We start from the raw sequence: 11,725 nt of genomic DNA on the forward strand, positions 1-11,725 counted from the left end.
GGGCGATGAGCAGGAGCCAGGGCGCTCCACCGCTTCCAATTTAGTGCAAATGGGGGCTTTCATGCTCCAGTGTTTGAAGAGGGACCCCCGTATAAAAAGCATAAAGGGCAAGGACCAGTACTGGGTGGCAACGTACTTTGACCCCCGGTACAAACACAAAATCAGCGAGATGGAAAAAGGAGGTGAGTTGATGAAGTTCAACTGACCAAGGGGTGGGGGAAGGGGAGAAAAGTGGTAAAAAGCGCCAATCCAAGCTGAAAGCAGGTAGAGAAATTACTGTCCCAGTGGTGAAGTGGTACACAGCACAAAGAAGAGTATGACAGCAATATGACAACACAGTCCCAAAGTCCACACAGTGTGTGATGGGAAGTCTCAATAGGTACATATGTCAAAAATGTATATATATAAAAAGTGGTATTAGTTCACCACTATACTCAATTAAAATATTAAGAGTGGTAATATTTAACCACAATGTAGATTAAAAGTGGATTGATGACATCCGACAACAACATTAGATTAAAATGATTAAAATGGATAGATAACATCCAACAAGGCACTTACTTCACTGGGGGGCCGTCAGCAGGATAAGCACATAACACCTGTGATGAATACCCCCCGGCCAGGATCGTTTGTAGAATCACAGTGAATGATGGCTGCAGGGAAACAGCGCTTCTCATCAAATCACATTTAATATGTGGCTCAACGCGTTTCGGGGATCAAAGTTTCCCCTTCCTCAGGAGAAGGGATGAGCGAACCCGAACTGTATAGTGACACGGACCCGAACCCGAACATTTTCGTAAAAGTCCGGGTTGGGGTTCGGTGTTCGGCGCTTTCTTGGCGCTTTTTGAAAGGCTGCAAAGCAGCCAATCAACAAGCGTCATACTACTTGCCCCAAGAGGCCATCACAGCCATGCCTACTATTGGCATGGCTGTGATTGGCCAGTGCAGCATGTGACCCAGCCTCTATTTAAGCTGGAGTCACGTATCGCCGTACGTCACTCTGCTCTGATCAGTGTAGGGAGAGGATGCAGCTGCTGCTGTTAGGGCGAGATTAGGCACTAGACAGGGATTTACTCAGCAAAAACACTTAATGAAGTGATCGATCTACAGCTGTGAATCATTCATCTTCTGCTATTCAATTGCTCACTGTTTTAAGGCTGCCCAGAGCGTTTTTCAGTCACTTTTTTCTGGGGTGATCGGCGGCCATTTTGTGTCTTGTGGTGCGCCCGCACAAGCTGCCACCAAGTCCATTTAACCATCAATAGTGTGTTTGTTTGTTTTTTGCTATATCCTACATCAGGGGCTTGGCTGTGCTTGCTATTTTATTGAGGGGTGAAATACAATTGCCAAAATAGCAGTACCCTAAATCTGGTGTTTCAGCTGTGGCTAGCCAATTGTAATACTGTCTGCTGTCTGGCAAAGGATATATTTTTGTTCTGGGTTGAAATACAATTCCCAACTTAGCAATTCCCTAAATCAGTGGTTTCTGCTGTATCAGGCCAACTTTAAATCTATACATAAAAGGGTATATTAGATTGAAGGTGCGGATAGGGTCATCCTCAATAACTTCACACGCTACCGTGCATTTCCAAGTCTAATTCTGTCCGTAAACGTATACCTGTCATCCAGCGCCTAAATACTAGGCCTACAATTTATATTCAGCTAAATCTGTTGTTACTGCTGTGGCTGGTCAAGTTATTTGGTGTCTGCCAAAGCACAGTTTTTGTTCTGGGTTGAAATACAATTCCCAACTTAGCAAATCCTTAAATCAGTGGTTTCTGCTGTATCAGGCCAACTTTAAATCTATCCATAAAAGGGTATATTAGATTGAAGGTGCTGATAGGGTCATCCACAATAACTTCACACGCTACCGTGCATTTCCAAGTCTAATTCTGTCCGTAAATGTATACCTGTCATCCAGGGCCTAAATACTAGGCCTACAATTTATATTCAGCTAAATCTGTTGTTACTGCTGTGCCTGTATTAGTGTAATACGGTACCTAAATAGATAGCCAGATACTGTTAGGTGTCTGTAATAAAAGGCCTGAATTTGAATTCAATACATTGGGCCAAATATTTTTTTTCTTATTGTGGTGAACGGTAACAATGAGGAAAACATCTAGTAAGGGACGCGAACGCGGACATGGTCGTGGTGGTGTTAGTGGATCCTCTGGTGCTGGGAGAGGACGTGGCCGTTCTGCCACAGCCACACGTCCTAGTGAACCAACTACCTCAGGTCCCAGTAGCCGCCAGAATTCACAGCGATATTTGGTGGGGCCCAATGCCGTTCTAAGGATGGTAAGGCCTGAGCAGGTACAGGCATTAGTCAATTGGGTGGCTGACAGTGGATCCAGCACGTTCACATTATCTCCCACCCAGTCTTCTGCAGAAAGCGCACAGATGGCGCCTGAAAACCAAGCCCATCAGTCTGTCACATCACCCCCATGCATATCAGGGAAAGTGTCTGAGCCTCAAGTTATGCAGCAGTCTCTTATGCTGTTTGAAGACTCTGCTGGCAGGGTTTCCCAAGGGCATCCACCTAGCCCTTCCCCAGCGGTGGAAGACATAGAATGCACTGACGCACAAACACTTATGTTTCCTGATGATGAGGACATGGGAATACCACCTCAGCACGTCTCTGATGATGACGAAACACAGATGCCAACTGCTGCGTCTTTCTGCAGTGTGCAGACTGAACAGGAGGTCAGGGATCAAGACTGGGTGGAAGACGATGCAGGGGACGATGAGGTCCTAGACCCCACATGGAATGAAGGTTGTGCCACTGACTTTCAGAGTTCGGAGGAAGAGGCAGTGGTGAGACCGAGCCAACAGCGTAGCAAAAGAGGGAGCAGTGGGCAAAAGCAGAACACCCGCCGCCAAGAGACTCCGCCTGCTACTGACCGCCGCCATCTGGGACCGAGCACCCCAAAGGCAGCTTTAAGGAGTTCCCTGGCATGGCACTTCTTCAAACAATGTGCTGAAGACAAGACCCGAGTGGTTTGCACGCTGTGCCATCAGAGCCTGAAGCGAGGCATTAACGTTCTGAACCTTAGCACAACCTGCATGACCAGGCACCTGCATGCAAAGCATGAACTTCAGTGGAGTAAACACCTTAAAAACAAGGAAGTCACTCAGGCTCCCCCTGCTACCTCTTCTGCTGCTGCCGCCTCGGCCTCTTCTGCTGCTGCCGCCTCTGCCTCTTCCTCCGCCTCTGGAGGAACGTTGGCACCTGCCGCCCAGCAAACAGGGGATGTACCACAAACACCACCACCTCCATCACCAAGCATCTCAACCATGTCACACGGCAGCGTTCAGCTCTCCATCTCACAAACATTTGAGAGAAAGCGTAAATTCCCACCTAGCCACCCTCGATCCCTGGCCCTGAATGCCAGCATTTCTAAGCTACTGGCCTATGAAATGCTGTCATTCAGGCTGGTGGACACAGACAGCTTCAAACAGCTCATGTCGCTTGCTGTCCCACAGTATGTTGTTCCCAGCCGCCACTACTTCTCCAAGAGAGCCGTGCCTTCCCTGCACAACCAAGTATCCGATAAAATCAAGTGTTCACTGCGCAACGCCATCTGTGGCAAGGTCCACCTAACCACAAATACGTGGACCAGTAAGCACGGCCAGGGACGCTATATCTCCCTAACTGCACACTGAGTAAATGTAGTGGCGGCTGGGCCCCAGGCGGAGAGCTGTTTGGCGCACGTCCTTCCGCCGCCAAGGATCGCAGGGCAACATTCTTTGCCTCCTGTTGCCTCCTCCTCCTACTCGGCTTCCTCCTCCTCTTCTTCCACCTGCTCATCCAGTCAGCCACACACCTTCACCACCAACTTCAGCACAGCCCGGGGTAAACGTCAGCAGGCCATTCTGAAACTCATATGTTTGGGGGACAGGCCCCACACCGAACAGGAGTTGTGGCGGGGTATAGAACAACAGACCGACGAGTGGTTGCTGCCGGTGAGCCTCAAGCCCGGCCCGGTGGTGTGCGATAATGGGCGAAATCTCGTTGCAGCTCTGGGACTAGCCGGTTTGACGCACATCCCTTGCCTGGCGCATGTGCTGAATTTGGTGGTGCAGAAGTTCATTCACAACTACCCCGACATGTCAGAGCTGCTGCATAAAGTGCGGGCCGTCTGTTCGCGCTTCCGGCGTTCACATCCTGCCGCTGCTCGCCTGTCTTCGCTACAGCGTAACTTCAGCCTTCCCGCTCACCGCCTCATATGCGACTTGCCCACCAGATGGAACTCCACCTTGCACATGCTGGACAGACTGTGCGAGCAGCAGCAGGCCATAGTGGAGTTTCAGCTGCAGCACGCACGGGTCAGTCGCACTGCGGAACAGCACCACTTCACCACCAATGACTGGGCATCCATGCGAGACCTGTGTGCCCTGTTGCGCTGTTTCGAGTACTCCACCAACATGGCCAGTGGCGATGACGCCGTTATCAGCGTTACAATACCACGTCTATGTCTCCTTGAGAAAACACTTAGGGCGATGATGGAAGAGGAGGTGGCCCTGGATGAGGAGGAGGAAGAGGGGTCATTTTTAGCACTTTCAGGCCAGTCTCTTCGAAGTGACTCAGAGGGAGGTTTTTTGCAACAGCAGAGGCCAGGTACAAATGTGGCCAGCCAGGGCCCACTACTGGAGGACGAGGAGGACGAGGATGATGAGGAGGAGGTGGAGGAGGATGAGGATGAAGCATGTTCACAGCGGGGTGGCACCCAACGCAGCTCGGGCCCATCACTGGTGCGTGGTTGGGGGGGAAACGCAGGACGATGACGATACGCCTCACACAGAGGACAGCTTGTCCTTACCTCTGGGCAGCCTGGCACACATGAGCGACTACATGCTGCAGTGCCTGCGCAACGACAGCAGAGTTGCCCACATTTTAACGTGTGCGGACTACTGGGTTGCCACCCTGCTGGATCCCCGGTACAAAGACAATGTGCCCACCTCACTTCCTGCACTGGAGCGTGATAGGAAGATGCGCGAGTACAAGCGCACATTGGTAGACGCGCTACTGAGAGCATTCCCAAATGTCACAGGGGAACAAGTGGAAGCCCAAGGCGAAGGCAGAGGAGGAGCAAGAGGTCGCCAACGCAGCTGTGTCATGGCCAGCTCCTCTGAGGGCAGGGTTAGCATGGCAGAGATGTGGAAAAGTTTTGTCAACACGCCATAGCTAACTGCACCACCACCTGATATGGAACGTGTCAGCAGGAGGCAACATTTCACTAACATGGTGGAACAGTACGTGTGCACACCCCTCCACGTACTGACTGATGGTTCGGCCCCATTCAACTTCTGGGTCTCCAAATTGTCCACGTGGCCAGAGCTAGCCTTTTATGCCTTGGAGGTGCTTGCCTGCCCGGCGGCCAGCGTTTTGTCTGAACGTGTATTCAGCACGGCAGGGGGCGTCATTACAGACAAACGCAGCCGCCTGTCTACAGCCAATGTGGACAAGCTGACGTTCATAAAAATGAACCAGGCATGGATCCCACAGGACCTGTCCATCCCTTGTGCAGATTAGACATTTATAACTACCTCCCCTTAACCATATATTATTGTACTCCAGGGCACTTCCTCATTCAATCCTATTTTTATTTTCATTTTTCCATTATATTGCGGGGCAACCCAAATTTGAATGACCCTCTCCTCTGTCTGGGTGCCGGGGCCTAAAAATATCTGACAGTGGCCTATTCCAGTGTTGGGTGACATGAAGCATGATTCTCTGCTATGACATGAAGCCTGAATCTCTGCTATGGGACCTCTCTCCTCTGTCTGGGTGCCGGGGCATAAATATCTGACAATGGCCTGTTCCAGTGGTGGGTGACGTGAAGCCTGATTCTCTGCTATGACATGAAGCCTGATTCTCTGCTATGACATGAAGCCTGAATCTCTGCTATGGGACCTCTCTCCTCTCTCTGGGTGCCAGGGCCTAAATATCTGACAATGGACTGTTCCAGTTTTGGGTGACGTGAAGCCTGATTCTCTGCTATGACATGAAGCCTGAATCTCTGCTATGGGACCTCTCTCCTCTGTCTGGGTGCCGGGGCCTAAATATCTGACAATGGCCTGTTCCAGTGGTGGGTGACGTGAAGCCTGATTCTCTGCTATGACATGAAGCCTGATTCTCTGCTGACATGAAGCCTGAATCTCTGCCATGGGACCTCTCTCCTCTGTCTGGGTGCCGGGGCCTAAATATCTGACAATGGACTGTTCCAGTTTTGGGTGACGTGAAGCCTGATTCTCTGCTATGACATGAAGCCTTATTCTCTGCTATGACATGAAGCCTGAATCTCTGCTATGGGACCTCTCTCCTCTGTCTGGGTGCCGGGGCCTAAAAATATCTGACAGTGGCCTGTTCTAGTGTTGGGTGACGTGAAGCCTGATTCTCTGCAATGGGACCTCTCTCCTCTGTCTGGGTGCCAGGGCCAAAATATCTGACAATGGCCTGTTCCAGTGGTGGGTGACGTGAAGCCTGATTCTCTGTTATGACATAAAGCCTGATTCTCTGCAATGGGACCTCTCTCCTCTGTCTGGGTGCCGGGGTCTAAATATCTGACAGTGGCCTGTTCCAGTGGTGGGTGACGTGAAACCTGATTCTCTGCTATGGGACCTCTCTCCAATTGATATTGGTTAATTTTTATTTATTTTATTTTTATTTTTATTCATTTCCCTATCCACATTTGTTTGCATGGGATTTAACTACATTTTGCTGCCCTTTCCTGGGCTGTTTTACAGCCTTTTTAGTGCCGAAATGTTCGGGTCACCATTGACTTCAATGGGGTTCGGGTTCGGGACGAAGTTCAGGTCAGGTTCGGATCCCGAACCCGAACATTTCCGGGAAGTTCCGCCGAACTTCTCGAACCCGAACATCCAGGTGTTCGCTCAACTCTACTCAGGAGCAAACACAAAATGGCGGACATGTTACCAGCATCACAAAGGGCTGTCAAAATGCAGCATTTCCAGGCCTTGCTGCGAGAGATTCTGCATTCTGCTGTTGCGGGTGCTGGCAGAGAAATTTCCACCCACAGCGAAACAGGTGCGGGTACCAATCCTACCGCGCCCTCAAGAAAAGGGCGGTTTGAAGATGTGTTGGTCACTTTGGATATGAGATCATTCTTTCAACCAACCCATCGACAGCCGCCCTCCGAATCCTGCCTCAGGGAACGCCTAGACCGACAGGTGTCCAACTACATCGGGTTAATGGCCGATCTGGACGCTTTGAAAAGCGAGGAACCCCTGGACTACTGGGTGTGCAGGCTTGACCTGTGACCAGAGCTGGCACAATTTGCCATGGAAAATGCAAATGTGATTGCACACTACATCCAGCACTCTGCCCTCCATGCTGGATGAGACATTGGTGTACATTTTGGCCAAAGCGTATTTAGGCCACTCACCGCGTCAAGGTCGTCTCATTTGAGTGGTCCCTAACTCTTACGTGGTCCCTCTCATTTGAGTGGTCCCTAACGGCCGATGTGGACGCTCTGAAAAGCGAGGAACCCCTGGACTACTGGGTGTGCAGGCTTGACCTGTGACCAGAGCTGGCACAATTTGCCATGGAACTCTTGGCTTGCCTCTCGTCCAGTGTCCTGTCCGAAAGGACGTTCAGCGCAGCAGGGGGGATCGTGATCTATAAGCGCACACTCGCCTAGCTCCCGACAGTGTGGACTACCTCACATTTCTAAAAATTAATGATTTCATGGATTTCTGAGGAATTCAACACCTATGACGACCACGTGTAATTAAATTTTCTCATGCCAGCCCACACATATCCGCCATCAACCAGAACAAAGAATGGTCCTTGTCTTATGTATATACAGCAGCATAAAAGACCTTTTCCGTCAGGTGAATGCCTAATTTTTGGGGCCTGTACTGGCCAACAGTAAAATTTTTAGCCAGTGCCCGCCTAATGTACCTCCAGCCACATAATCACAAGTTCTTTTCTGTCAGGTGAATGCCTAATTTTTGGGGCATGTACTGGCAGACGGTAAAAATTTTAGCCAGTGACCGCCTAATGTAGCTCCAGTCACATAATCACTTGTTCTTTTCTGTCAGGTGAATGCCTATGTCACGATGCGGTGTTCTGGGAAGCGGGGGCGGCCGAGCACGCTCGCGTCATCAGTGTGCCCGGCGTCGCACGTTCCCATGACAACCGCAATAGGACTGAGCGCCGAGCTTATCACTCGGCGCTCGGCTGCATCAGAACTCAGGAGTCATGTGACGCTGGCCACGTCACATGACTCCACCAGCGCTCTATGTAAACAGGCAATCTGCTGGCCACAGATTGCCTGTTATTGAGGTCCTTCCTGCATGATACTCACTTGGTTTGTTTGTTCCTGCTTGGCTTCCGATTTCCCGTCTGTCTCATCCTCTAGTCTTGGCGTGCTTTCCTGGTTTGAATTCGGCTTGTCCTGATGATTCTCTGCTTGCTCCTCCGGAACCTTTTCTGCTCTCTTGGTTTTGACGCGGTTTGTTTGACCTTTCTGTTTATGTGTTGTTTGTCTTCCCTTAACTATCCTAGCTAAGGGTTTTTCGACCAGTTGTCCCTTGTCGCTAGGACTTGCGAGGCAAGTAGGCAGGGATAGGGGTGAGGGTGGACGCATAAAAATAGCCCAGGATTAAAATTCATATTTTTTGTGGGAATTTTTGCCAATGATCACCCTCTGGCATGTCACTGTCCATGTTGTGGGGCTATTTGTGCACTTCTAGTATTTGGTGGCTGCAAATATGACCTAAAGGTTTTTCAGGTTCACCTGCCATAAAAATCAATGGGGCCTGCCGCGATCGCGTAATTCGCGAATATTTGATCTCGAATGCGCATTCGCAAATTGTCCCGGCCGATGTTCGTCCATTACTCGTGAAGAACCACACTGTCAATTAGCCCGCAGCTGCACTATATAGTTGGTCTTCATTGTTAATGGTCGTGCAGCACCTTTAATGCACTTAATAAATAAATGTATGAATAAATAAATAAAACTGATCAGGATAAGTCTCCCTGCACTCTCCCTACAATCTCCCTGAGCTCCCCCTGCAGTCTCCCTGCTCTCTCTCTACCCAATTTTCTTCTATTAATCATTTTCCGCACTGTCCCTAGCACATAAGCACTTTCTACATTTCTCCCTATGCTCAGCTCACAGGACAAAGGTGGAGACCGCGCGGGAAGAGTGTTTTATAGGGGACATCTATCTGCAGATTGGCTGGCTGCACGGTGTTATGGGTGATCTTGCATTTCTGGGCTTGGCTCCCCTACACTTAGTTTTGCTTTCTAATATGTGCAGCTGCCATTACTTTGTCAATGAATCTGCTTCTTTATGGTCTTCAATCTGGACGGCCACGATCGCTTGTGGACCAAAATCACAATAGAATCTTCTCAAGCAACTTGTCTTCACAATTGCAACTGCTGTGGCCCTCATACCTACACTAATGGTTTGAAATCCAAATGAAAGGCAAAATCCAGCTCAATCTAGCAGAGGTAAAAACCGGTACTTTATTGAAGCGGTATAGAAATACATCCAGGAAAAACAATCTTAGTCTACGCGTTTCGGGCTACCAAAAATGTACACCCTTACTCATGACATAGTAAGATACAAATGAATGCAGCAGATAGAAAAATATCACAACCTAATTGGTTAAGAACAAAGGGCAGTTATAAATGTGGACATAATAAATGTGCATGCTGCGACCATACCATGATAGCCAGGACCTAACAGCAAAGTCTTTCCAATAAAATTTGACCTTAACTGCAATACCACGTATGCAGTATATTTAATTACATGTGGAATTTGCAACTTACAGTATGTAGGTTGCACCACTAATGCTATTAAGTTGAGAATACGCAAGCACATCTCGGACGTGCCGCACCATGGAAGCCGCGGAGTGTCTGCGGCCAGCTTACACTTTGCGGTTTTCCATGATGGGGACACGTCCGGCATGTTGATCGGGATTGAGAGGGTTAAAGCACCTACGAGAGGAGAAAACTCCCGAAAAGGGAATCCTTTTCCATCTCCGATATATTGCTAAATAAGGTTATGTTTTTAATACACGATGTAGCCCGAAACGCGTAGACTAGGATTGTTTTTCCTGGATGTATTTCTATACTGTTTCAATAAAGTACCGTTTTTTACCTCTGCGAGACTGAGCTGGATTTTACATTTCATTTGGATTTCAAGTCATCCGCATCCAGGTGGTCACAGCAGAGAAGGAGCAGGTGAGAGCAGCACTTTTCTAATTGCTACACTAATGGTTGTAACTTCTTCATATGAAACATTACCCTTTGTTCTTGCTTCTTGGTCATCTGTAAACCAAGTGTCAGGAAGCTGTGAGCTGGTCTAATACATCATGAAAACCACAGGAAGCTAGAGCCTCCTCGTTCTTACTGCTGCACAATTACAGTATGTCACTATTGCTTTCGCCCCCCTCAATACCTGGTCAGTAGGAACATTTTTCTTATAAATAACACCCACATCAAACAGGAAGTATCTGCTTCTCAGCAATATGTTTACCATCGTACAGGTGTAACCCTCCATGTGAATGAGTACAAAATTAACAACATAATCATAACCACTGGAGGAGAAGAAATTGGACCCTGGCCCCAAGCCCCCTCCGTCATATTATGTGCTAATTATTCTCCTATAATATATTTATAGTAATAGAGGGCTCAGGGTAAGTTTTTATGTTGCTGAGCTCCAAATCCCCTGCATAGACTTACCGTTATTAAGTACCTTCATCTATCACTAGGGGGAGCTTACTACATACTGTGTTATTATTGAGTACACTGTATACAGTAAGCTCCTGAGCTCCCCCTGATGGTGGCTGCAGCCAGAAATCTTCTATGAAAGTCAAAGTCAATGCAGGGAATTTGAGGCACTAATATACCTTATGTATTAAGGTAGAGGCGGTGTTCCACTAGTACTAGTACTAGTTTCTTTAAGAAATAAAGGCCTCTCATCCTGCACTCTGGTTAGAGTTGCCTTTTGTTTTGTCACTCAGTGCCATACATTGTGAAGGGCATGGCCTCCTCCTGTAGACCTTACCCTTGCCATAGGTGTGTGCCTTTGAAAAGTCTTATCCTCTTTAAGTTCCTGGCACAAGAGCTTGACACAACTCAGATACCCCCATAAGCCACAAATGCCTCATTACTGGTAGCCACCGATGCCCATAGACTTGCCTGTCAGACATGCCCTTTAAATGCCAGCCACAGATGTGGACCATGAAATATCTCAGCCTCAGATGTCCCAAAGTTGAATGCCACAGAGTGTGTTCCAATCAGGGCCACCTAGTTCTGAAGAAAAATTAAAAGAATTTAATTTATTTAGTCTTGAGAAGAGACGTCTAAGGGGGGACATGATTAACCTATACAAGTATATAAATGGGCCATACAAAAAATATGGCGAAAAGCTGTTCCATGTAAAATGCCCTCAAAAGACAAGAGGGCACTGCCTCCGACTGGAGAAGGCAGAGGCTTCAAGGCTTCTTCACTTGTGGGATAGACTACCTATGGACGTGGTCACAGCAGGAGCAGTGGACAATTTTAAAAAGGGTCTAGATGAATTCCTTCTAAAAATTCACGTCCCCACCTATCCCTTGGTTGATCTTGATGGACTTATGTGTTTTTTCAACCTTATTAACTATGGAACTATGATATTCTCGATATACTTTGTGACAACCACAGTGGTAGTTATTTTCATCCCTTAGGTTACCCAACTTTAAAGACACA

The sequence above is a fragment of the Bufo bufo genome, chromosome 11 (genome assembly GCF_905171765.1).
Source record: "Bufo bufo chromosome 11, aBufBuf1.1, whole genome shotgun sequence".
Classification (NCBI taxonomy): domain Eukaryota; kingdom Metazoa; phylum Chordata; class Amphibia; order Anura; family Bufonidae; genus Bufo; species Bufo bufo.